General features: G+C 38.7%; 1 long non-coding RNA gene across 1 annotated transcript in view; it reads left to right on the top strand.

The window, feature by feature from the left end:
* LOC138414087 (uncharacterized) overlaps nucleotides 1–27,740 on the top strand; it is a 92,868-nt gene that overhangs the window by 30,187 nt on the left and 34,941 nt on the right. The window contains exons 2-3 of the long non-coding RNA XR_011246491.1: nucleotides 2,280–2,403; nucleotides 14,635–14,707. This is a non-coding gene — a long non-coding RNA (uncharacterized lncRNA). The remainder of the gene's footprint in view (nucleotides 1–2,279; nucleotides 2,404–14,634; nucleotides 14,708–27,740) is intronic.

The following is a 27,740-nucleotide window of genomic DNA, read 5'->3' as shown; positions in this document are numbered from 1 at the left end:
CTACCACTTGTGATTGGCATCTGAAAAGGGGAACGGTCTTATGGGACTGAGCGCTTAACCTGTGGGATCAGATGCTATCTCCAGGTAGGCAGTGTCAAAATTGAGTTGAATCGTAGGACACCCCGCTGGTGTCACAGGATTTCTTGGTGGGGGAAACACCCTCACATCTAATGTCAGAATTGTTGTGAATGCAGGAGTAGTGTGAGAGTAAAGGAGACTCATAGGAGGAAATACCCGAGTTTTTCCCCATACACATATTCTTTTCTTTTTTCGACAACCTTTGAAAATGCAAAATTCATCCCTAGCTCACAGGCTGTGGAAAAACGGGCCCCAGGCTGGCAGTAGCTTGCCGACCCCTGCTATACAGTCCCCAGTCCCCAGATCAGTGCTCTGCGGATATAGAAATTCACTGAGTAATGTCTGATTAATTAAATGAGTGATTACACGACCGAGCTCTCTAGGAGTGCCTCTGTCCTTTTTTACCTTTTGCAAATGACTCCATTTTGCTCCCTCCCACCTTACACCAGAATCTAAGTCCCGAATCTTTCCCGCGTGCCTGATCCTAAGAACAAGCTGGATGAACCCCCAAAACATGGAGCCAAGGATGAGTTTTTTCTTCTACATAACTAGGTCTTTCTGGGTCTCTGATCCAATCTAGCGGGGGAGCTGTGTGCAGAGTTAGTGAGGTTCAGTTATTCTGGGGAGAAAAGTGGTGAGAGTATCAGAGCTATATTAAATACTGTATTATTGCATTTGGATGGCAGCTATATATGTTTCTCCATGAATGTGTAAAATCCTCTCTCCCCCGCTGATTTTAATTGAATTCTGACAAATCCAACTTTACTGTGGCAAGAGAAAATGAGAATGTTGTTATTAGCATAGCTTTTCCCCCTTGTTAACTGCACTTCAAATCATCTCCTCGGATAGCGTACGTTATTTTGCTTTTGTGCATTGATTTTATCACAACGGCATCAATTAGCTCTATTAAGAATCTTTCCACAGATGTACAGGAATGTGAGTGAGAACGAGTGGCTTAACTCTGAGAATTTTTATTACCAACAATTCAGGCATTGGCTCTGCTTCCCTTATAGATCAGTTTTAGAAAATAATTAATATGACATACTAAATTTGAAGCACAGACTGACTATATGTGTATCTTCACACATTTTTAAATACTTCTCTCACCTTTAAATACTCAATAATTGTGAGGATGATTATCATTCTTTATGTTAGGTGAACTCTGTAAATTCACAGGTTTGCTGATCAGAGCAGTGTTAAGAACTATAATCATCAGTAATACCGGTATAAATCGCATTCCTTAGCCAATTTCATACTTTGAATGGTAGTGAGATGATTCTTATCTGAGAAGTACAAAAATGTCCAGTAGGTGTTGCTGTTGTACACTGAATGAGCCAGGAAAGCTTAAAGAAATACAAACTAATAATAATTTCACCCACAAATTCATTATCATAATTGTTTAAGCAACTATTATTGGGAAGACAAATAAGAGAATAAATGGTACATAACTTATTTCTATATAATTTTGAAGACGTTGTCATTTGCAATTTTTGTTTCATATACAGAAAGAAAAATGTCTTGGGAGAAAAGCTAAAAAGTCAATCCTAATTTTTATTTTTTAATAGAATAACCAAAAGGAATATATTAAAAATAGAAATTATAGGGAATGCAAAAATATCAGAAATAAAGTACATGCACAGACTCTAGACAATGCTATACTTTTTTAAAAAAATTTTATTTATTTTTATTTTTGGCTGTGTTGGGTCTTCGTTTCTGTGCGAGGGCTTTCTCTAGTTGCGGCGAGCGGGGGACACTCTTCATCGCGGTGCGCGGGCCTTTCACTGTCGCGGCCTCTCCTGTTGCGGGGCACAGGCTCCAGACACGCAGGCTCAGTAGTTGTGGCTCACGGGCCTAGTTGCTCTGCGGCATGTGGGATCTTCCCAGACCAGGGTTCGAACCCGTGTCCCCTGCATTGGCAGGCAGATTCTCAACCACTGCGCCACCAGGGAAGCCCAACAATGCTATACTTTTAACAATATTGAAATTGCTTTTTGTTAATATAACGGTTATTCATCTGGAAATTTGGTAAAATTCTGTAACAAGCAAGCTAAGTCTTGAAAGAAAGAAAACCTCAATTTTGATTCTGGTTCAAAATTCAAGCCCTATTCATTTTATTTCTAGGCTTATAGAGTAGCAACGGTTGCCAAAATATCAAGTGTAAACTGTACGTTTAATGAATCACACTTTCATTTACCTTTTAGGATTGGGCTGTTGGAAGTTCTGTGATGTGGCTGCTTATGACAATAACCCAGACTGGTTAAAGAAGGCTAGGAGGCAATAAGATCTTCCTTCTGTTAATACAGTCACTACAGCTGTTATAGAAAGGTAAGGCTGAAACTACTTGGACTATTTTTCTTTTAACATTAGTTTCCATTTTATGCAACCTATGGGGAAGGAGAGTTATCCAAACTGCAGACTGTGCACCGTTTCGCTCCTGAGCAGGGACACCCACAATGAGAGTATTAATGCTCTCTGGTACTTCCCTCTCATGGAACAAATTTGCAAGGTCTGAGGCAATGATTCATAGTTCAGGAAAGACACACCTTCCAGAAGCAAAGATGAAGAAAGAAGGATATTATATGTTTAGTCTTTGCTATTTTTATCCTTCTGGTTTTCAGTTAAATTGTGACTTACAATCATTTGGTTATGACGACCCATTAATTCACCACACAGAAGCTCCATTTGAATCAAAGACTCCTTTTTTCAAACTTAAAAGAAAATGAGTCTATATGTTCTTACTCTTTCCCTGTAGTATGTTCTGTCATTTTACTAGTATTCAAAGTCTATCCAATAGGCTTGGACTCATCTTGAATAAAAATTTATAATTTCACATGAATAGTAAGTAGTGGTTAGTATTTTCATTATAATGAACACATATAAAGACCAAATTTGTTTTGTTTTTTTTCCTGGCCCTTGTTTGTAATATGCACTAAAAATTACCATTGTACTTAGTATTTTTTTTAACATCTTTACTGGAGTATAATTCCTTTACAATAGTGTGTTAGTTTCTGCTTCATAACAAAGTGAATCAGCTATACATAGACATATATCCCCATATCTCTTCCCTCTTGAGTCTCTCTCCCTCCCACCCTCCCTATCCCACCCCTCTAGGTGGTCACAAAGCACTGAGCTGACCTCCCTGTGCTATGTGGCTGCTTCCCACGAGCTATCTATTTTACATTTGGTAGTGTATATAAGTCCATGCCACTCTCTCACTTCGTCCCAGCTTACCCTTCCCCCTCCCTGTGTCCTCAAGTCCATTCTCTAGTAGGTCTGTGTCTTTATTCCCATCCTGCCCCTAGGTTCTTCATAAACATTTTTTTTTAAAGATTCCATATATATGTGCTAGCATACTGTATTTGTTTTTCTCTTTCTGACTTACTTCACTCTGTATGACAGTCTCTAGGTCCATCCACCTCACTACAAATAACTCAATTTCATTTCTTTTTATGGCTGAGTAATATTCCATTGTATATGTGTGCCACATCTTCTTTATCCATTTATCTGTTGATGGACACTTAGGTTGCTTCCATATCCTGGCTATTGTAAATAGAGCTGCAGTGAACATTTTGGTACATGACTCTTTTTGAATTATGGTTCTCTCAGCGTATAGGCCCAGTAGTGGGATTGCTGGGTCATATGGTAGTTCTATTTGTAGTTTTTTAAGGACCCTCCATACTGTTCTCCATAGTGGCTATATCAATTTACATTCCCACCAACATTGCAGTAATATTTTTAAGATTGAGGCCGACCTTATTGGTATTGAAATATTTGAACATTCTAGTTGTGTCATATGGCAGGAACCTTGTGCCATATAAAAATACCATCTGTATATTTAATCATGCATAATTTCTCTAGCATATGCCTTTCCATCCAGACTACAAAAGCCCCAAGAACTGTTTTATATAAAGTGTCTATACAAGTGGGTACTTAAAAATTTTTGTAGAATGAACTAGCAAAAGAATAGGTAAAGATAAAGATTGCTGAATTTAACAAATGCAGTATCAGCCAAGGCTAAATTCAATCAGTTCAAAAATAATCTTTGAACTGTGAATCAATCAGAAAACTCCTAAAAATAAGTGCTGCAGTCCAGCAGTAGATGAAGCCTTAGCATCTCGGTTGTTTCCTATTTTCCAGCTCCTTAATACCTCTTCCAGAATACGGTTTTCAGCACCTTGTTTCTTGACTCTGCTGTCTCAAAATGATTAACACTTGAGTAACAGACAGTTGCAGTATACTTTCTGGCTTCATTTCTAGCCTCTAGTAACCCTAGATATGCCAAGTCCATGGAAATACCAAGTGATTTAATTGATGCCAGTGAGTATTTACTGCACACTTTCTGTGCTTGGTTCTGTGCTATATTCCATACACACCAAGATATTTTATTCCTTTGTCCCTTTGTTAATGGCAGTCTTTCTGCTTTGAATGCTTTTCCCTTCCTTCTTCTCTGGGTAACCACTATTCATTCCTTAAGACTCATCTCAGGCATTACATACCCCTTAAAGCCTTTCCTGAGCCAAAAGGCTGGGGTCCCATAAGACTATGCATGGCTCTATAACAGAACTCAGCCATTTTATTTTAGTACATATAAACACTATCTCTTTATGTATCCATATGTCCCACTAGACTATGTGCTCCTCAAAGTAAAGCAATCAGAAGAGAACTGGCTCTTATTTCCATTACCAAATATACCAACCAACCTGTATGTGCACCCGAATACTTCGTCTTACTTCCTAGTAGAGTGAGTGGACCGTCATTGATTCATTAGGGCCAGTCCATCTACTCGGGTGCTTCCTTTGCACTTGATTTATAGGTTGTCTAGTTATAGAATTTGTCTGGAAATTTTTTCAATTATTAGAAATTTTGAAGGCATTGCTCTATTGTCTTTTTGTTTCCAGTATTGCTGAGAAATCCAAACCTTTCCTACCATCCCTTCTAAAACTTCATATTACATAAAATTTTAATATCTACAGTGATACAATGATACAGTGAATCCCTACCTACTATTATTCCGCTTCCACAATTATCCATTCATAGCCAGTCATGTTGGATCTAGTTTTTCCCTCCTCCACAGTTGCCTTTTTTTTCTCTTTACTTATTTTGGTTTCCAGTTTCTGTGGCAGAGCCTTTCTTCTTTGGGCTTGTAATCCCTTGGCTCTCTGCTCATGATCAAGAAAGCGTGAGACTAAAAAAGTGATTCACACCCTGAGCCTGTGGGAAGGACTTTTCAACTCTGAGCTTCACTGAATCGGAATCTGGGTGGGCCATTTATAGGGGAAACTCTGAGGTCAGTGCCTTTAGGTCTTGCTTTTAGGCAGATCAGCGTCTGTGGAAAGGAGCCTCAGTTTCTTTTCTGGAGGGTAAATGTCTGGCTGCCAGCATGTTGGGAGTTGTACTGGGGAAGAAGGCTAGAGGTGTCTGCATTCAGCAATTCACTGGCCATATGGTCTCCTGGCATCCCTCCTCTGTTTTTCCTAGGTTGGAGCAAAGGGACCTGGGATTTTTACTGTTTCTCAAACGGCTTTTGCCTACACCCCCTTATTTAGGAACTCTTCTTCACACTGTGCTTCACATTTTTCTAGCATTGCCAATTTCTGATCGTTTTGAGGCTGTGGTGCAAATTTTGTTGATTTTGAACTCTCCTTGCTGCCAGCTTGGGATCTGAGTTTCTTGGGGGTGCTAAATCAGTTATCACACATCCATCCGCTTTCCACCTTTCAAAATGTTGTCGCTGTCGTTTCCTCTACCGCTTTCCCCACACTTGTAGGTTTAGAACAAAACTCATTTATTATACTTTCACACGGGGTTTGGGGAGGGAAAAAAAATAGATGTCTGTGTTCACATCATCTTAACCTGGAAGGGGCCCCCACCCCTTTCTTTTAAAACTTAAAATCCCACAACCATTGTTTAATATAAAGGTGAGCCCTGTTCCTTGTGGCTGGCTTCTCTGTAAGGCTTCTGGTGGCTGCTGCATGCACCAGGGCCTCTGAACTCTGGCTTTTCAGTGATAGGGGCAGCTGCTAGCAGGGAGGGTCTGGTCCTGCTAGATGAGGGTGTTTTTGATTTCCTTCCCGAAGCCCCATCCATGTATTTCTGGTAACTGGCCACCAGAGCTTTGGAGATGGGCTAGCAGGTTGCAGAAATGTGGGCCACCCTTCACACAAGCACGGATGTCCACGCAGGGGAGCCGCGCTCTCCACAGGAACAGGACAGGTTCCAGGAGCATACATTGCAGAGTAAGCAGCTCAGTCATCTCCAGGGGCCACTGTTCACCTTGGTGAAACAGTTAGCTCTTTGTGCTGTGCCAGGGCTGTGGTCACCTTCCTGCTTCCCGAGACCTGCACAGACTGCAGCGGACCCTTGGGCAGCATGGCTGCTGGCATAGACAAGAGCTCCTCCACATGTGGCTTCACAGCTGGAAGAGGAAGCATCTCTTCTTGAAAATACCTTTTTCGCTGGAATTCTGCAATGCCACACTGGCATGTTTTTGTTTTTTCCTTACTTTAATGGCCACCTAATCGAAAGCAATCATATAGAATGTTTGGAGTTTTGTTTTTGTTCTTTTCTTTTGGAGTGTTTTCTAAATACCAGGACCTAAGATAATGGCAAACAATTAAGGAACAAAACAGACAACTTTCTGTCCTCACAGAGCATGTGTTTCCCTTTTTCTTTGCTGGACTCTTATCCTTTTCCTGACTGCTAAGCTATGTAGGGCCCCAAGGTTTGGTCCTTAGATTTTTTCTGTACTTTCTAAGTTGCACCATTCAGTTCCACTGCTTTAAAAACATCTATAAAATGAGAAGTCCAAATCTCATATAACACTGCCTACTCTACATTCTCAGTTGATATCTGTAGTGGGCTAAATGGTGGCCTTACAAAAGATACGTTTATTTTTAATCCTCAGACTCTATGACTGCTATTTTATTTGGAAAAAGTGTCTTTGTAGGTTTAATTAAAGATGTTGCAATGAGGAGATCATCCTGGATTAACCATATAGAACCTAAATCCAATAACCTAAATCCATCCTGGATTAACCATATAGAACCTAAATCCAACCATATAGAACCTAATCCTATAAGAGAGACACAGATGATAGACACAGAAGAAAAAGCAACGTGAAGATGGAGGCAGAGACTAGCGTGATTTGACTACCCATCAAGGAATGCCAAGGAATGCTGGCCATCACCAGAAGTTGGAAGAGACAAGGAACATCTTTAATTAAATCTAAGTGTATAAATATATAAGTATATAAATATGTGTTTAATTATAATTAAACTACTAAATAATTAATTTGAGGAAGTTTTCAGGATATAAAATCAATATAGAAAAATCAATTATATTTCTATATCCTAGAAATAAATATTCTGAAAATGATACTAAGGAAACAATCCATTTATGATAGCATGAAAAAGAATAAAATACTTGGGTATACTTATTTTTTTAAAGGAGTTGATTTCTTTTTTTAAAAAATTAATTTATTTGTTTTTGGCTGCCTTGGGTCTTCTTTGCTGTGCCCGGGCTTTCTCTAGTTGCGGCGGGCAGGGGCTGCTCTTCGTTGCAGTGCGAAGGCTCCAGTAGTTGTGGCTTGCAGGCTCTAGAGAGCAGGCTCAGTAGTTGTGGCACACGGGCTTAGCTGCTCCGCGGCATGTGGGATCTTCCTGGACCAGGGCTGGAACCCGTGTCCCCTGCATTGGCAGGTGGATTCTTAACCACTGCGCCACCACGGAAGCCCTGGGTATACTTTTAACAGAAGAAGTGCAAGTCATGTACACTGAAAACTACTAAACATTATTGAAAGACAGAAGATTTAAATAAATAGAAACACGTCCCATGTTCATGGGTTGGAAGACAATATTTTTAAGATGTCATTATTCCCAAATTGTTCTTAAATTCATACAGAGTTAAGAGAATTCTAAATCAAATGAGAATCCTAGCTGTTTTTTGGCAAAAACTGACAGGCTGATCTTGAAATTCATATGGAAATGCAAGGGAGCCTGAATAGCCAAAACAAACTTTAAAAGAAGAATGATGCTGGAGGACTCACGTTTCTTGATTTCAAAACTTACTGTGAAGCTACAGTAATCAAGATGGTATGGTACTGGCATAAGGGTAGACTTACACATCAGTGGAATAGAATTGAGGGTCTGGAAATAAACCCTTACCTTTTGCCAAGGTTACAAAGACCATTCAATGGGAAAAGAATATTATTTCCAACAAAAGCTGTTAAGGCAACTAGATATCCACATGGAAAAGAATAAAATTGGACCTCTGTCTCTCACCATAAATAAATGGTAACTAAAAATGGAATACTGAAATGTAACAGCTTAAATGATAAAACTTGTAGAAGAAAACATAGGAATAAATTTTCATGGCCCTGGGTTAAACAACACACAAATGACAAAAAAAAAAGTAGATAAATTGTACTTTATTAAAATTTAAAACTTTTGTGCTTCAAAGGACACCATCAAGAAAGTGAAAAGACAACCCATGGAATGGTAGAAAATATGTGCAAAACATATATCTGATAAGAGATTTGTATTCAGAATATATAAAGAACAACTCAATAATAAAAAGACAAATGACAATTTTAAAATGGGCAATGAATAGACATGGTGCTATGCAAAATGATGGCCCTCCCAAATCTGCCCGTATCCTAATCCCCAGAACCTGTGAATACACTAAAAAAAGTTGAATTGTACACTTTAAAAGGGTAAGTTATACAGTATGTGAATTTGATCTGAGTAAAGCCTTTTTCTTTTTAAAGAAATAGTTCAATGAGTTCCCATTTATTCTTTACCCAATTTCATGAATTGTTTACGTTTTTCTTCATTTACTTTTTCATATTCTTTCTCTCTCTATATATATCTTTCTGAAACCATTTGGAAATCATTTGGGATGATTGTGGAATACTACTCAGCAATAAAAAATTAACATGCATGAATCTCATAATAATTATGCAGAGTGAAAGAAGCCAGACAAAGAAGAGTATGTACTGGATGTTTCCATTTACATAAAACTATGGAAAATGCAAATCAACAGGGGCAGAGAGCAGATCTGTTGTTGTCTGAGGGATGGAGTGGGAGGCTGAGAGGAACAAGAGAGAGGGATTACAAATAATTATCTTGATTGTGGTGATAATTTCAAGAGTGTATAAATAAGTAAAAATTTATCAAACTGTATACTTTAAATATGTACAGTTTATTGCATGTCAACTGTACCTCAATAGAGCTGTTTGAAACTTTTCAAGGTGTACACTTTATAAATATAAGCAGTTTATTGTAAGTCAATCATATCTCAAGAAAGTTGTTAAAAGTGTCAGAAAACAAATGAAAATTGAAAAACTACTTCAAATCATAAGCAAAGGGCTAATTTCCTTGATATAAAGTCTCCACCAAATCAATAAAAAAATAACAAAAAACACAATAGAAAAGTGAGTAAATGATATGATCAGATCATGAAAAACAAAATATAATTGGCTCTTAAACCTAGACGGTACTCAACCTCACTCATAAAAAGAAAAATTCAAATTAAAGCATCACTGACACTGCTTTTCCATTCTTAATGGTGCAGATAGCAACAAATTTCATAAAACACTATGTTGACATGAGTTTGGGGAACCATGTAGTCTCCCACATAGATGGTAAGTGTATGGACTGCTGCAACATCAAAGAAGGATACATTGATAATATGTATTTAACTGCTGTATCCTTCCAGGTGGTAATTCCACTTCTCGGAATTTTTCCTACAGATAAACTTGTGTAAGTGCAAAATGACCTATGTTCAATGTTATTCATTAAAGCCTTATTTGTTGTCAGGAGTTTCCTGGCGGTCCAGTAGTTAGGACTCTGTGCTTTCATTGCAGAGGGCCTTAGTTCCCTGGTCAGGGAACTAAGATCCCACAAGCTGTGTGGCCCAGCCAAAAAAAAAAAAGCTTTATTTGTTGCTGTTAAAGACTGGCAATAAAATAGATGGAGAGATATACATGTTCTTGGATTGGAAGAATCAACATTGTGAAAATGACTCTACTACCCAAAGCAATCTATGGATTCAATGCAATCCCTATTAAACTACCACTGGCATTTTTCACAGAACTAGAACAAAAAATTTCACAATTTGTATGGAAACACAAAAGACCCCAAATAGCCAAAGCAATCTTGAGAATGAAAAATGGAGCTGGAGGAATCAGGCTCCGTGACTTCAGACTATACTACAAAGCTACAGTAATCAAGACAGTATGGTACTGGCACAAAAACAGAAATATAGATCAATGGAACAGGATAGAAAGCCCAGAGATAAACCCACGCACATATAGTCACATTATCTTTGATAAAGGAGGCAAGAATATACAGTGGAGAAAAGACAGCCTCTTCAATAAGTGGTGCTGGGAAAACTGGACAGCTACATGTAAAAGTATGAAATTAGAACACTCCCTAACACCATACACAAAAATAAACTCAAAATGGATTAAAGACCTAAATGTAAGGCCAGACACTGTCAAACTCTTAGAGGAAAACATAGGCAGAACATTCTATGACATATATCACAGCAAGATCCTTTTTGACCCACCTCCTACAGAAATGGAAATAAAAACAAAAATAAACAAATGGGACCTAATGAAACTTCAAAGCTTTTGCACAGCAAAGGAGACCATAAACAAGGCCAAAAGACAACCCTCAGAATGGGAGAAAATATTTGCAAATGAAGCAACTGACAAAGGATTAATCTCCAAAATTTACAAGCAGCTCATGAAGCTCAATGTCAAACAAACAAACAACCCAATCCAAAAATGGGCAGAAGACCTAAATAGACATTTCTCCAAAGAAGATATACATATTGCCAACAAATATTAGTCATTGAAAGAATGCTCAACATCATTAATCATTAGAGAAATGCAAATCAACACTACAATGAGATATCATCTCACACCGGTCAGAATGGCCATCATCAAAAAATCTAGAAAAAATAAATGCTGGAGAGGGTGTGGAGAAAAGGGAACCCTCATGCACTGTTGGTGAGAATGTAAAATGATACAGCCACTATGGAGAACAGTATGGAAGTTCCTTAAAAAACTACAAATAGAACTACCATACGACCCAGCAATCCCACTACTGGGCATATTCTCTGAGAAAACCATAATTCAAAAAGAGTCATGTACCAAAATGTTCACTGCAGCTCTATTTACAATAGTCAGGACATGGAAGCAACCTAAATGCCCATCGACAGATGAATGGATAAAGAAGATGTGGCACATATATACAATGGAGTATTACTCAGCCATAAAAAGCAATGAAATTGAGTTATTTGTAGTGAGGTGGATGGACCTAGAGTCTGTCATACAGAGTGAAGTAAGTCAGAAAGAGAAAAACAAATACTGTATGCTAACACATATATATGGTATCTAAGAAAGAAAAAAAAGGTCATGAAGAACCTAGGGGTAAGATGGGAATAAAGACACAGACCTACTAGAGAATGGACTTGAGGATATAGGGAGGGGGAAGGGTAAGCTGTGACAAAGTGAGAGAGTGGCATGGACATATATACACTACCAAACATAAAATAGATAGCTAGTAGGAAGTAGCCACATAGCACAGGGAGATCAGCTTGGTGCTTTGTGACCACCTAGAGGGGTGGGATAGGGAGGGTGGGAGGGAGGGAGATGCAAGAAGGAGGAGATATGGGAACATATGTATATGTATAACTGATTCACTTTGTTATAAAGCAGAAACTAACACACCATTGTCGAGCAATTATACTCCAATAAAGATGTAAAAAAAATGAATTAAACATGATATTTGTATTTAAAAAATAATATGTATAAATAAAGTAACATTTTGTTATCAATGTAAAAAAAAAAGACTGGCAATAATGTAATTGCCTGTGCATAGGAGATTGGTTAAATAATTATAGTTTAACTGTTGAATGTAGTACTGTGTATTGGTAAAAAAAGAATGAGAAAGCTTTTTTTTTTTTTTTTTTTTTTTTGTGGTACACGGGTCTCTCACTGTTGCGGCCTCTCCTGTTGCGGAGCACAGGCTCCGGACACGCAGGCCCAGCGGCCATGGCTCACGGGCCCAGCCGCTCCGCGGCATGTGGGATCTTCCCGGACCGGGGCACGAACCCGTGTCCCTTGCATCGGCAGGTGGACTCTCAACCACTGCGCCACCAGGGAAGCCCTGAGAAAGCTTTTTATATGTTGGAATGAGAAAATCTTATCTGAAGTGAAAAGAACCAGGTGCAGAACAGTGTATGGTGTGCTGCCATATGGATTTAAAATAAGTCTACAAATGCATATTTGCACAATATACATAAGACTGTACAAGTACATATTTGCCTCTGGGGAGTGGTTTGAAGAAAGGTTTGGGAATAAGTCTTTTCCCTACCTCTCTTTTATGACTTGAATTTTAGATTATTTGAATATATTTCCTTCATTTGAAAAAAAATCTCTTGATTGTTGATACTAATAAGCCCCTCTGGGGCTGCCAAGGTTTTCACTCATAAACAAATTCATTTTGTGTTCTCCCCAGTATTTAAAAAATAAGTTTATTTTTAATCCAACATTTCTGGGTGCGTTGTAGCAGAAACTTATTTCATGTTTTCAGGTTACATAGTTCATGATATTTCTAGATATTGAAGTCCTCATTATTTCTTACCATGTTTCTGGAGGTGGAAGCTGGGTGAAAAAGGTCTGAACATTTTTTTTTTTAACACTTTGGAAGAATGTTGCCAAATTGCTCCTTGAAAGATTATGCCAATTTACATTCTCACCTGTAGTTAATGGATGTGCCCCTTTTCTTGAACTCTCATTGGCACTTGTGCAATCATTTTCTAAATTCCAATTTTATGGGCTACACTCATATCTCATTATTTTAATTTTCATGTTCTAAATTGTAATGAGTTTGAACAGTTTTTCAAAGTTATATTGGTCACTTGAATTCTTTTTTTAAAATCTTTTTTGCTTTTTTAATTAAATAAGTAAGACATTGATTTCATTTTCACAATATATGATTCAAACTATATGGAAATATACAAATATATGTTAGTATATGGTGTTAGGTAAAGAATCTAACTGTATTTTTCCACAGTTAACAAATTTTTTAAGCTGCCATTCATTAAAAATCTACTCCTTCTGTATTGATTACAAAAGTGCTTCACTAATTCTAAATTCTCAGATGTATCACAGAATGTAGAATCTGTTTCATTAACCTATCTGTCTAGTATCAGGCCAGAAGTACATTGTCTAGTTATTTTTGCCTGAGAGTTGTAAATCCATTCTTGACTCTTTTGCTGCCTAATTCTGGAATTGGAAATTGAAATCTAATTACATTAAATTTATAAATGAAATTTAGGAGATTTGAAATTTAACAACATTAATTCATCTTGTCTGAGAACAAGTTATTTTACTCCATTCATTTACCACTACTTTTATATTCCCCAGTAAAATTTTGTATTTTTCTTTATGTCAGCACTGCATATTTCTTGTTAAGCTTACTCCAAGGTATTTGGAATTTATAGCCCCTTACTCACTGATTAGATTACTTTATGGTGCTCTTTCGACTTTGTGTCATATTATATCAGCATCCCTCAGTTCCCCTGCCGTCAGAGTAGTTGATGGGAGGTTCGAATGCCATAGGTCTGATGGATAATATTTATTCTCCTTGGGCGTGAATGGACCACCTCTTAGTCTCCATTTATGGCCTGTAGAGAGTTTACAGTGACCCTCTGCTGGAGCAAGGACCAGGATCTGTAGTAGCTCTCCTTCATTTACATAAACAGCTAACTGGTTGGCTGCCAGCTTTTTAGTGCCACCCCACAGAGAGCTCACCACTTGTGCTCCTGATACTTGCTTGGATATCTCATTCCAGGCACTTCCTTCCTCACAGGGCTTATCCCCACGCAGGGTCCCCTGAACAACCCTAGAAGAAAGTCAATTGCTTGTTTCCATTTGACCCCAGAGAATTGTTCCTATATTGATTAAATAACCATTTGGGATCACAGAACATACAAATGAGCCTGGTTCTCAATCAGAAAATTTTAAAAAGAAAGAGAAAAACAAAGATAATAGCCCTTTTCTATTGAAACTCTCTATACCATGCACTTTCCAAGTGTTTTTTTTAAAGGTAAAATAAAATTTTTTATTAAAAAATTTTTCTTTTCCATTTCTTTCCATTAAAGAATTGTGGTAAAATACACATAACAAAATTTACCATCTTAAACATTTTAAAGTGTACAGTTCAATAGTGCTAAGTACATATACGTTGTTGTGCAGCCAATCCCCAGAACTTTTTCATCTTGCAAAACTGAAACTCTATACCCATTAAAAAACAGCTACCCACTTCCCCCTCCCCCCAGCCCCTGGCAACCACCATTCTGCTTTGTTTCTCTGAGTCTGACTACTCTTGACACCTCATGTAAGTGAAATCAGACAGTATTTGTGTTTTTGGAACTGGGTTATTTCATTTAGCAGAATGTCCTCAAGGTTCATCTGTGTTGTAGCATGTATCAGAATCTCCTTCCTTTTTTTTTTTTTTGCCATGCCGTGGGCGTCCATGATCTTAGTTCCCTGACCAGGGATCGAACCTGTGCTCCCTGCAGTGGTGGAAGCGTGAAGTCTTAACCACTGGATTGCCAGGCAAGTCCCTCTCCTTCCTTTTTAAGACTGAATAATATACCACTGCATATATATATCATATTTTGTTTATCCATTCCACCGTTGATGGACATTTGGATTGCTTCTACTTTTTGGTTATTGTGAACAATGTTGCTATGAACATGGGTGTATATACCAATTTCTCTGTGAGACACGTGCTTTCAATTACTTTCTTTTAAAAAAAATTTATTGAAGTATAGTTGATTTACAATGTTGTGTTAATTTCTGCTGTATAGCAAAGTGACTCAGTTATATGTATATATATATATTTTCCGTATTCTTTTCCATTAAGGTTTATCACAGGATATTGAATATAGTTCCCTGTGCTATACAGTAGGACCTTGTTGTTTATCCAACCTATATTCAATTACTTTCTAAGTGTTTTACTAGATTTATCTCATTTAATCCTTACTACAACTTTATCAATCAGGTATTACTAATATCCCAGTTTTACTGATGTGAATACTGAGGCACGTAGAGGCTAAGTAGATAGCTAAGTAGTGGTAATTCTAGAACTCCCATGTTTAATACCCCACTATACTGTTTTGCAAAAGAGACATCTAGGTATCTTGCACCAAGAAATGGAAAATAGAAATAAATACTATGTTTGCATTGGCTATTTATAAAGTAAGAAGTAGACATTACTTTTTATTATTCATCATATTCCAAGAACAATACAGTACAAATAATATTCAGGTTATTTCTATTCCAACAGAATAACTTAGAAAGTTGAGAGCTATCCAGATAATTCAGGATAACATCCTGATTTTGAGTCATCCATCCGATTACTCAGATAATTACTTTGATATGAATAATCTAATAAGATTATTTCTTTTTTTTAAAATGTATTTATTTTATTTATTTATCTTTGGCTGCGTTGGGTCTTCATTGCTGTGCGCGGGCTTTCTCTGGTTATGGTGAGCGGGAGCTACTCTTCGTTGCAGTGCGTGGGCTCCTCACTGCGGTGGCCTCTCCTGCTGCAGAGCATGGGCTCCAGGAGCATGGGCCTCAGCAGTCGTGGCTTGTGAGCTCTAGAGCACAGGCTCAGCAGTTGTAGCGCGTGGGCTCAGCCGCTCCGCGGCACGTGGGGTCCTCCCGGACCAGGGCTCGAACCTGTGCCCCCTGCATTAGCAGGCGGATTCCCAACCACGCGCCACCAGGGAAGCCCAAGATTATTTCTTACTTTCAAAATTAAACAAGCTCTTAACTTCCTGTCTGTGTAAACACAGCCATAATGAGATAGATATGATGAAAATTAAAGAAGGAAAAGGGATGACTGGTCTGTGAAAATCGCATGAAATGGCTCCTTGTTTAGACTGTAAGGATCGATAAGCATTACTTTTAAGGTATATCTTATACTAAAATATCCTATATAATGATTTGAAATATTACTCTAGAAAGCAAAAATGAGCCTGAACACCAGATTTTTCATAGTTAAACAGCAGTGTGGAGTAGGGAAAAACTGGTGATGGAGTCATCCCATGATCTGCATTCCTGTATCATTGGTTTGATGATGTCTTAACTTACTTACATATATTCCCTATATACTTTTGCAGTATAAATTCCAAAATCTCATGAGAAATGTAAAAATATGTTCTGCGGAAAGTTTTTGAATGAGTTGTCTATAAAGTGTATGTGGGGGTGTATTGCATATATATTAATTTTGTTTTTCTTTTTTTTCAACTTAGCTGAATATTAAAATTATCCACCTTGTTTCATGATCAAAATACTGCTATATTCTCAGGATCAAGAATAAATATGTTTTATTTCCTGCTCTCCAAATTAAATTATTTGAGTTGTTTTTCTAAGCTATACTGTATTTCATTTCCTTTTAGTTTTTTTTTTCCCACCAGACATTTTTTCAATTGCTGTAAAATTTATACCCAACAAACACATTTCTTTAAAAAAAATGTGAAGTCCTTTCTAGAAATAGAAATCACTGAATACTTTTTTCACAAAATCATCTTCAAGATAGATGGAGAATGTTTCACTAAGTCCGATGAGTTTTGGTTGTACAGTGATATATGCCACAGTGGATAAAGAAAATACTTGAGGAAATTTAAAAAATGGCATCAATTTAAAAATAAGTAAAGCGATATCATACTGTGGAGGGAAATACAGAGATTAGAGCTGAAATTTTCATGATTATTACTCTACTTTGGTCATATTTATATGATGGGATTTTAGGGTGAAAGTATTTGTATCTCATCATAGGGATGTAGGTGATAATATTGTAATAAGGTTAGTAGTCAGGCTTCTTCTGGCTACGTGACAGAAACCCAACTCAAATTTGTTGAGATATAAACGTGATTTGAATTCCTCACTGAATCCTAGACAGGGCTGAATAGACAAAACTGGGGCCTAGGCCTTAAAACCAGCTGGAATCAGGGCTTCCACTGCTGCCACTAACTCCGTCTCTTTCTCTGAAAGTCTGCTTCTCTGTCTTTCCCTGTAGACCAGATTCCTCCACATGGCAGGAAGCACAGCCCACTGAAAACTTCCTAAACTTTCCACCATTAACCACTGTAGCAGACGCTGCTGCTGTCCTGGCCATGTCTCCTTGGCCCATCTATGAGGTCATCTACAGTTGGGGAATTGCTCCCCTACCTGTCCCAGGCTTCCTACCTCTAGCATCTGCATCATTCTGCCTGAGGACAGCGGCTGGGGGAGCGCGCTGGGACAGCAGGTAGGGCAGACCAGAAGTGCCAGGTGGTTAATATGCCCAGGAGTAATCTTCAGCCAAAGAGGGGTGGGAATTGGTGCATAAATACCTTACTTTCCTCATTCTTTGGGAGGACAATTCTGAGTTTTGTTTTATAGGCCTCTTAGAGGGTTCCCAGCAGGACTCAACACCTTTTATTATTGCTTTCTTCCTTTCCCTTTCACACTCTCTTACCATGCTTCCTGGGATCATCTCTCAGATAGACTACTTGTACCCAATTCCTTGTTTCAGAATCTTTTTTAGGGGGATCCAGACTGAGACAACCACCAGAGAGTAACTAATTTAGGTTTCCTTTGCGACCCAGTGCAAAAATCATAGATTTAATTCTTAGATTGGCCCATTCTGGGTCAAACGCTTACCCATGAGGCAGTCAGTAGTAGCCATGGGGACAGGGACATGGTAGCTATCACATGGGTAGACTAGGAGATAAAGTGCTCAGAGTCAAGGCTAAAGTGAGTGGAGAGAAAGAGCAGATCTAAGATACAGGAGAATATTATTTATACAAGATAGGATATATGTTGGGATGATACCTTGATTGGGTATATAAAACAATAGGTCTTTACCCACAATGTAGTTAATACCATGTTTTATAAAATGCTTGTTCTAAACCAATTTTGGCAGGGGGTAGCTTTGTTTTAAAATAATTTCAGACTTACAAAAAAGTTATAAGAATAGTATGAGGAACTGTCAAATACCTATTGCCCAGATTTACCAATAGTTTATATTTTTTCCTATTTCTTTTAAATTTTTTCTTTTCTTGTTTAAATTGAGGTATAATTGACATACAACATTATATTAGTTTTCATAATGGTTTTATATTTGTATATGTTCCATTTGTTTTTATAATATTCTCTACTTACGTATACATACATATATAACCACATATATGTTTTTATATGTATAGATACATACACTCTATATATGTATATATGTGTAAAAATATATATTTATATATTTTTTTCTCTGAACCATTTGAGAGTGTGTTAGAGATATCATGCCTCTCTACCCTTAAATACTTCAGTGTGTTTTGCTAAGCACAAAGAATTCTCTTGCATAATTTAAGTGCAGTCATAAACTCAGGAAATTTATTATCGATTTTATACTACTATCTAATCTATAGTCCATATTTGAATTTTAGCAGTTAATTCAATAGTATCCTTTATAGCTATTTTCTCCCTAGTCTAAGATCCAATCAGGGAGCATACACTGTGTTTAATTGTCAAGTCTCTTTACTCTCCTTTAATCTGCAACAGTTTCATCAACATTTCATTTTCATCAACCTTGTTATTTTTGAAGAGTACAATCCAGGTGTTTTAAAGAATGTCCTTCACTTATAAAACCAATATATTTTATTTTATTTATTTTTAAAATTTATATATTTATTTTTGGCTGCGTTAGGTCTTCATTGCTGTGTGGGCTTTCTCTAGTTGCGGCGAGCGGGGGCTACTCTTCATTGTGGTGTGTAGGCTTCTCATTGTGGTGGCTTCTCTTTGTTTTGGAGCACCGGCTCTAGGCGCGTGGGCTTCAGTAGTTGTGGCACATGGACTCGGTTGTTCTGCGGCATGTCGGATCTTCCCAGATCAGGGCTCGAACCCGTGTCCCCTGCATTGGGAGGCGGATTCTTAGCCACTGCACCACCAGGGAAGTCCAAAACCAATATATTTTAAACTAGTGGGTATGTGGGAAATGAAGAGAGAGAGATAGCAGCGAGCCAGGGCTCCTCAGATAGACTTGATAGTCTTCTCGTTATCTCTGAAGTGGTTTCCATTCTAGCTTATATATAGCTCTGGATAGATTAAACATGAGAGAGAATATTCATTGGTTTAAGCTAGACAATGCAGTATTATTGGAACATGTGGATGTAATCAAAGTGTCAGTGATGAATTCTTCAAATCATTCTTTTTTCTTTTTTTTAAATAATACTGTTCAAAGGTGGTCTCTAACCAAAACTTCTACATGGAGAGTGGATATGTGGAACATATCATAGAAATTTATAGCTGAGTGGAGCTAGATATATTACTTAGTGCATTTTACAGAATAAGAACTTCAGGTTTACTGAGCTTAAGCAATTTGACTATGTTGGTCAGTGGAAAGCCAAGATCAGATCCCACATCATCCTGATTCCTTGCCCAGTGCTCTTTTTTACTCTGCCCCAAGTGATAAAAACTATGCTACTCACTGTAGTTGTCATCTTGAATCCCATTTGTGATTTGCTGGTAATCTAATTTTCAGTGTATTCAATTCATCTTTTTATTAAAAACAAAAAACAAATGAAGCTTTACCAGGAAAGTTCTCACTTTAAGGGCTACTACTTAAAAAGCATTTCTAAAATTAGCAGCTATTTTGTACCTCAAAACATTCATTCTGCCAATAGAAATGTTTTTATAACCAAATGAACAACTATTTTGATACATTATGATGTCTAAACTCATATATTTTAGTTTTGTTTTTAAGAAGAAAATGGAGTCTCCATTAAATGTTCTAATTTAAGAACAATGTACTCCAAAGGAATGCAGATCCATTCCTCTCGTTAGTGACAAAAATTGAATATAGAGCTCTCCCTTCAACAGGGAGAAATGGTTGAAAGCCAGTCTGGTGTAGTGGGAAGAGCATGAACGCTAATCAGCCGAATGGAGTTTCAAAGTCTGAGCAGTCAGGGGCTTCCCTGGTGGCGCAGTGGTTGAGAGTCCGCCTGCCGATGCAGGGGACACGGGTTCATGCCCCGGTCCGGGAAGATCCCACATGCCGCGGAGCGGCTGGGCCCGTGAGCCATGGCCACTGAGCCTGCGCGTCCGGAGCCTGTGCTCCGCAACGGGAAAGGCCACAACACTGAGAGGCCCGGGTACCGCAAAAAAAAAAAAAAAAAAAAAAAAAAAAAAAGTCTGAGCAGTCAATACTAGCAGCATGGCTTGGGAAAATTCAGTAATTTTTCTGAGCTTCAGATTCCTCATCTGTGTAACGGGAAAAATAATATCAATTATTTGACTCCCTGGTACTGGAAGTGCATACTCTCCAGGATGACACAAATGTATCTTAAAGTGTTTGACATGGCGGCAGTGCTCAACTGTGATTAGTTTCAACTGGGTAAGTGGCCAAGTGCTGTGCTATGAGTAGGTACTAAGGAGCGTCCTTATAGGGTGAGGAAGCTGATCCTACCAGCTGGTGCTAAAAATAATTCAAGACTGTCATAAACAGTCCATACAGTTCTCCCCTGAACTTGCTTTGCCCCAGGTTTGGGGTTAACAGCACAGTATTATCCTCCTCTGTGCCACTTTTCTGGCGGGTTAGTTGCATTAAAAAACAAAACAAAACTTCTTTCATTCTTTAAAGCTACTCCAGATTTTTATTTTCACCAGGTTTTACCAGCATAGAAATGTTTTGGGGGTCCTTATGGTAGGGCATGTTCTGCATTCTCTTTGAGTGGCCATTGCTGTATTTATGTATTCCTTTCTCAGTTGAAAATATGACCCAGCAATTCCCTGGTGGTCCAGTGGTCTGGACTCGGTGCTTTCACTGCCGTGGCCAGGGCTCAATCCCTGGTCGGGGAGCTAAGATCCTGTGGGGCAGCCAAAAAAAAAAAAAAAAAAAAGTATGTATATATTTTAATATATATATGTATATAAATTTCAAGCATAGAGTTGCTTGAAATTTTAAAGAAACTCTGTGTTTTTTGTTTTTCTATTAGTTTTCTCATCTCTAAAGCAAATTGGTAAAATAAATTTCATTGTCTTTCATAGGAATATTTTAAAATATTGTTTAAAGTCATTCATGCCAGGCTAGGCATGAATTACAAGGTCTGAAAAAGGGACCTATAATGGAAACTGCAACTCAACCATATAATGATGGTATTGCAAATATGAGGCTGAAACAGATTCAGTCACCTCTTGAATGGATTTCTCTCCTTTCAAGTCCCATGGAATTGTTCCTCCCTGCTCTTCTCTTCCTGTTTGAACAGAAAAGATACCAAGAGTATTACCAATTATCTGTATGAATCAGTGCTTTCGAGCTTGACAATTTTCTTGGAAAAACATTTTAAAAGAATTTGCCTAGCACATGAAGATGATAAAATGGCTAATTTGGGAGGAACAGGGGAGGTCACAGGTCCAGTTCCCACCTGTAGCAGGCATTCCCTCTACAGTCTAACAGATGGCCAGCCAGGCTCTTTATCATTCAAAATGATAAAATAAATCATTTTAAGGAAAACGGTGAATTTTTTTATATTGGGTTCCACAATCCTTTCCACCTCATTTTTTATCATTGTCTCCCAGACACAGAAAATACAAAATGAAAGCAAACTAGAATACCGTGTTTAAAAAATCTGTATCTATACAATAGAAAGAAGACATTCTTTTTTATTGCATTAATTTTTATTCTTTATTCTGTTGGTGCATAAACATACATAACTCACGCCAATAAAGAATGTATAATACACGAACACACGCATATTCATATACTTTATTTCAGACCACCTCAGATTATTTTTGTAAACAACATTTAAAATATTACATATATAAAAGTGTGGTGGTGAGAAGGCCGAGCTGAACATTTTACAGATGGCAGGCACGTGCTAGACACAGCAGAGCCTCAGTCCCAGGTGTGATTCGCGTGCTTGTGCAGGCAGCTCTCAATCATGAGCTGCACTGAGCTTCCCTTTCCTGGCATCTCTATTTCAAAAAGAGCCCAGCAGGTGAAGGGAAAGCTGTAACAGCTGAAAACAGAACCAAATATGATAAAAAGTACTCGTAGTAGATTTTTGAGGGCATATTGTAAGCTTTATTTCTTGGTAGTCTTATATAGTAGGGAATTTCCTTTTCTGTCTGCTTTTTTATCTGTGTCTTGGGAGACCCTTCGATGATCAGCCCTGGTCCGACATTGCGCATTCCTGCCAAAGACCACGGCTCAGGATGGGCGGCAGTTTCCGGAAGTGCCTCATGTCACACATGAGCGGCTGGCGCTCGAGGTGGAGGAATGACAACGATGGCCCAGAGCCGGTAGGGCACAGCTGTCTGTCACATAGTAAACAGCGACGGCTGCCGATCAAGGCTGGGCTGGAACACATGGCAGGCTGCAGGGACAGAACAGAGCCGCTGAAAATTGAATCCTTCCTCCCAGCTCCTGACCCTATCAAATCGCAGAGCAGGAGTTTTCTTACGGGATTAGAGTTCCTAATTTTTATTTTACTCCATACATTTGCTTTTGATTTTACTCAGAGGCACCAAAAGAAGGCCTGAAAAGCAAAGGGATTGGTATTTCAGGAGTTTGAGTGCAAAAGTCTCTACTGAAACTTCCCTTATGCGGACAGAATTTAATTATATTTTCCACAGCTTAGTGGCTACCTTCAGAATGAAGGCTCTTATGTCACCTATTACTAAGCATTGGGTCTACCTTATGGTTACTGCTGATTATATACCAGTGGGTCATAAAAATGAAAGATTAAGGTCATTACATATTTAGCACTTGCTTTCACAGATGACTAGAAAAAACCAAACTCAGTGGCTGCAGAAATGAAATGTTTAGTCATTCCTGAGCACCGAAGTGGCCAGAGCAGCCTATTTTCTAGGTGTTAGACACTGACTACTGTCAGGACCCAAGAAATTCTAGCTATTAGTGCTTGCTTAGGGCTGTTCCACCTACGCACAGGGTGATTCTATCCATCAGCCACAGTTTGTTGACGATTCTTTATGTGCCAAGCACTCTGCCAGCTACTGTGAAGAATTACAGAAGAAGCAGAAGACACACATTAAGTCATAAACTCTTGGGGACTTTTAAGATTTAATGAGAGAACCCGAGGAAACACAAATAGAGACCTGTAAACATAACAGACAAAACAAAAACCATCTCTCTTCCCTACAGTGTGCTTGGTGCCTTTAGTAACAGAGGTGTTACTCTTCTACCAAGGGCACTAGTAGTGTTACTAGTGGGTGTTCAGGAAATAAAAGTCTTTTTAGTATTTTTCCTCTCCTCTAAAAGTGGTAAAGGTAGTCCTATAGTTTCAAAGTTCCTAATTCATAAAGTATACAACAGAGCTTTGATGGAGGAGTAGCGATGTTCCCAAGTAGCAGAAATGATGCCTGAATTTGAAAAAGAAGTCAGTTCCCATCACGTAGTGAACATGCTGATCTGGAACTAAATGGCCGGAATCCTATGCATAGGATTCTGAGGCTAGACTTTGTGATTCCATGGATCTAAACGAAGACCGTCAGTTTAGTTAGTTCACTGAAGAAACATTTGAGTGCCAACTACCTGCCCGGTACGCTTTTAGGGGATTTAAGAATGAGTAACAAAGAGGCCTTTTTCTCAATGAGCTCATAGTGTAGGTGTATGTGGATGGCGGGGTCAGGGGCTGGGAGCGAGTCTGGGTGGAGAGCAAGTCAGCAGAAAATTGCATTAGCAAATGGCAATTGCTATAATGACTTTTATTTCCTGTTATTGGATTTAGTAGTGGGGTATGGATGGTTGGTAGCTGTACTTCTACTACAATTTCTGGAGGAAGTGCATTGTGAATTATGGAACTGTTGCTGGATATAAGTGTTGAGGGTCAGAGGATTAAGGAACAAAAAAGAGTTATGCTTACTGATGGAATTCTAGTATTCTGAGGGCAGTGAAATTCTCAGTCATGACCGTAAGGTGGAAGAGAGTCTGTAACGACCACTGTCAGTGGCTAGCCAATTTCACCTCCGCCTTACTATTACAGTAACTACTGTGGCTAAACTCTGACGGCCTGAATGTTTTCTGTGGCAGTGTGGGCAGGCTGGATATTCCAGAGAATTAATGGCCCCTTTCCCAGCCCCCAGTCCCACCAATAACTGATGGGAGTAAGTGCATAAATACACCAGTTCCTTTGCTCCCCCAGTGGGATAATTCTGAAACTTGACCCACAGAGTTCTACGGAGTGATTAATTGGCGGAAGCATTTAGGTGAGCCTAGACAGTTGGTAAGAGTAATTATATTAACCCCTGGCCATCCCCCAACCCTCCTTAACCAATCCAATTTTTCTTTCCTTTGCTGGATCCAAACTGGGTAAGGAACTTCCACAGGTGAACGTCCATAGATGAATATTCATGTTTTGAGGGCTAGTCCACAGACTCCTGATGAGCAAAGCAGATTTTCAAATTTTTTACACGTTAACTGGTCAAGGTTTATACCATGAAACCTTCTTGGCTACAAATACAGATAGATAGGCAGTGGGCTGGTCTATGAGTTAACCTAAATGAGGCACTCATTCATTCAAACAATATTTATTGAGAATCTACAATATGCCAACTACTATGCTAGGCATTGTGTAAAGCTATGAACAAAATAGATCTAGATTCATCCTTTATTAAGCTTTGAATGCAATGCTTATAGAGATGGCAAGTAGGAAAGGGTGGCCAAAGCTAGGAGGTACACAATGAGTATGGTACATAGAAATGCAGGAGCCACAGAAGGGAGAGAGTTATGCCCATGTAGCCGTGGGAGGGGAAAGTAAGAGACACAGAAGTAGAGACAGAGAGTGGCAAACACATGGTAACATTGGGACTCTAGAATGGGCACCCCACAAGCATACTGATGAGATGGTGGCAAGGTAACTGGGTTGGAAAAACTTCATTGGTTTCTGAAGGACCACCCAGTTCCCAAACTCCACTGTTTCTGAAAGCTGGCTCTGCTGTAGGCCCTGTCTGTCTGTCTTTGGGGTCTAAGATCCTGGTTTCTTATTTCCTGGTGTATTATTATGATTTTACGACAATCCTTCATTAAGTAAGGAAACTTGTGATGAATTCTTTTTCATTTTAAAGTTGATTAACACAGAGACTTGAACATGGAATTAAATTCTCACTTTTAACTGGTAAGGAAACTGAGGCCCAATGAAGCAAAATGATTTTCTGGTGAAGAGAAAACCCTGACGCCAAATTCACAACACTTTAGATCTAGCAAGAGCAAACGCTAACAACCTTAATTACTGTGAGGAGGCCTAGAAACAGGGAACAAGGGTATTTTTTGGGTAGCCAGCATCCTAAACTGGCCTTCTATATAGTTTCCAAACATATTAGTCTCATTATGTGCGTTTTACTAAATTTGCACTGGTCTAACCCACATTTATCAGTGCCATTCTAATCTTCGTATTTATTCTTTCGTTTTGTTTTGTACCACTCCATATTTTTTTAAGCCAATAGCATCAACATCACCTGGGAACTTGTTAAAAATGTAAATTATAGGACCCATCCCAAAGCTACCAAATCAGAAGCTCAGGGGTTGGCGCTCAGCAGTTTGTTTCGATAAGCCCTCTGGTTGTTTCTGATGGCATTTTAGTGTTTGGAAATTACTGCTGTAGGCTAAGAAAATGTCAGGATTCACTTGCAGCAAATGTTCAGAGTGTGCCTACAGACTCCCATGGAAAAGTTTTTAAAAGAAGAAACGCTATAACCTTTGAAAAAGTAATCTCTCTGTTTGATGCTTACTAGGCCTATTTTGCTGTTGTTGTTGATAACAATGATGTGCGTTTGTACCTGTGGGTGTGTTTCAGTTCTGAGTACATCAATTCCAGTGGTGTGCTAGGAAATGTTTAACAACTGGCTCTTTGGAAAAAGAAAAGGAAAGACCTCATTTATAGGACTTGCTTATTTCTGTCATGTAAACACTCCCACCATGGCCAGTTTCAAGGTACCACCATGACATCACTGAAAATGGAGCTGGGGAGAGATCTGGAGTCAGGAAGAGATGATCATAGTCAACTCTCAAAAGTACTGGCTCTACCCATCAAATTTTTTTTTTTTTTTCCTGCGGTATGCTGGCCTCTCACTGTCGTGGCCTTTCCCGTTGCACAGCACAGGCTCCGGACGCGCAGGCTCAGCGGCCGTGGCCGATGGGCCCAGCCGCTCCGCGGCATGTGGGATCTTCCTAGACCGGGGCACGAACCTGCGTCCCCTGCATCGGCAGGCGGACTCTCAACCACTGCACCACCAGGGAAGCCCTCGATTTTTTTTTAAATTGAAGTATGGTTGATTTACAATGTTGTGTTAGTTTCAGGTATACAGCAAAGTGATTCAGTTATCTATCTATCTATCTATCTATTCTTTTTCAGATTTTTTTCCCTTACAGATTATTTCAAAATATTGAGTATAGCTCCCTGTGCTATACAGTAGGTCCTTATTGGTTATCTGTTTTATATATAGTAGTGTGTACATGGTAATCCCCAAATCCTAATTTCCCCTTTGTTTCCCATAAGTTTGTTGTCTATGTCTGTCTACAGACATTTTGCTTCTACACATCTAAGCATAAAACCCAGGACATAGCTGTACTTACATGTTTGGTGAATGAATTCTGAGAGGAAACTAAAGACATAGAGCTGGAATTTTATCTTTTAGGTAGGGAAAAATTTAGTGTGATTGAAGCCTTTAATTAGCATCTCAAATAATGCTTCCTTGATTTTAATGACTTTCACAAAAGTAATAACAGAAAGAAAACTGAAATTAAACATGTATTTATTTCAAATATATTCTTTAAATAGCTCTCTTTATTATCCACTGCAACAAATCAGGCAATTTAAATACAGGGAATTTTCAACATAGCCCTTTATGGCAATAAAACACTTTGCAAATCAGCTTGATGGTTCATCTCTGCAACCTCAAGAGGTAATAGCTATGCGCTCCCTATTTTTACAGATGAAGAAAGTAAGGCACGAATAGATCTTCAAACTTTCACATAGTACGTTCATAGAAAAACTGGGATTAGGAGTTGAGGCCTGGAATTTCCCAGCCACAGTTTTTTAGGTTATATTTTCTGAAATGTGAATAATTAAAAATGAGACTTTAGTTGTATTTGGTCTACAGGAGTGGCTAAGATTTCTGTACCAGACTAAGGTTCACTCTGATGCTTGCCATCCCCCACACTTTTTAAAAAAATACTTTATTTATTTGGCTGCATTGGGTCTTAGTTGTGGCACGTGGGATCTTTAGTTGCCTCGTGTGGGATCTAGTTCCCTGACCAAGGATCAAACCTGGGCCCCCTGCATTGGGAGCTTGGAGTCTTAGCTACTGGACCACCAGAGAAGTCCCCTGCCACCCGCTTCTTGCCAGCCCTGAATTCCCATAGTCCCTGCTGAGAAGCACCTTGGAGGACCAGTTTCCTGCAATATTCCTAAACCCATCCATCCTCCAAACCATAGCTGGCTGGATTAGAGCTGGACACCAGATCCACAGGTGGCCAATCAGTGGGTTGGCCTGTGACCTAAACAAAATAAGACAATCATACGCCTTTGCTCCAATAACGAAGGATGAGAAAATTAGCATGGGAACTGAAAGTTAAAACTTACAA

The sequence above is a fragment of the Delphinus delphis genome, chromosome 5, assembly GCF_949987515.2.
Source record: "Delphinus delphis chromosome 5, mDelDel1.2, whole genome shotgun sequence".
In the NCBI taxonomy this organism is placed as follows: domain Eukaryota; kingdom Metazoa; phylum Chordata; class Mammalia; order Artiodactyla; family Delphinidae; genus Delphinus; species Delphinus delphis.
This window is presented reverse-complemented; position numbering and strand designations above follow the sequence as displayed.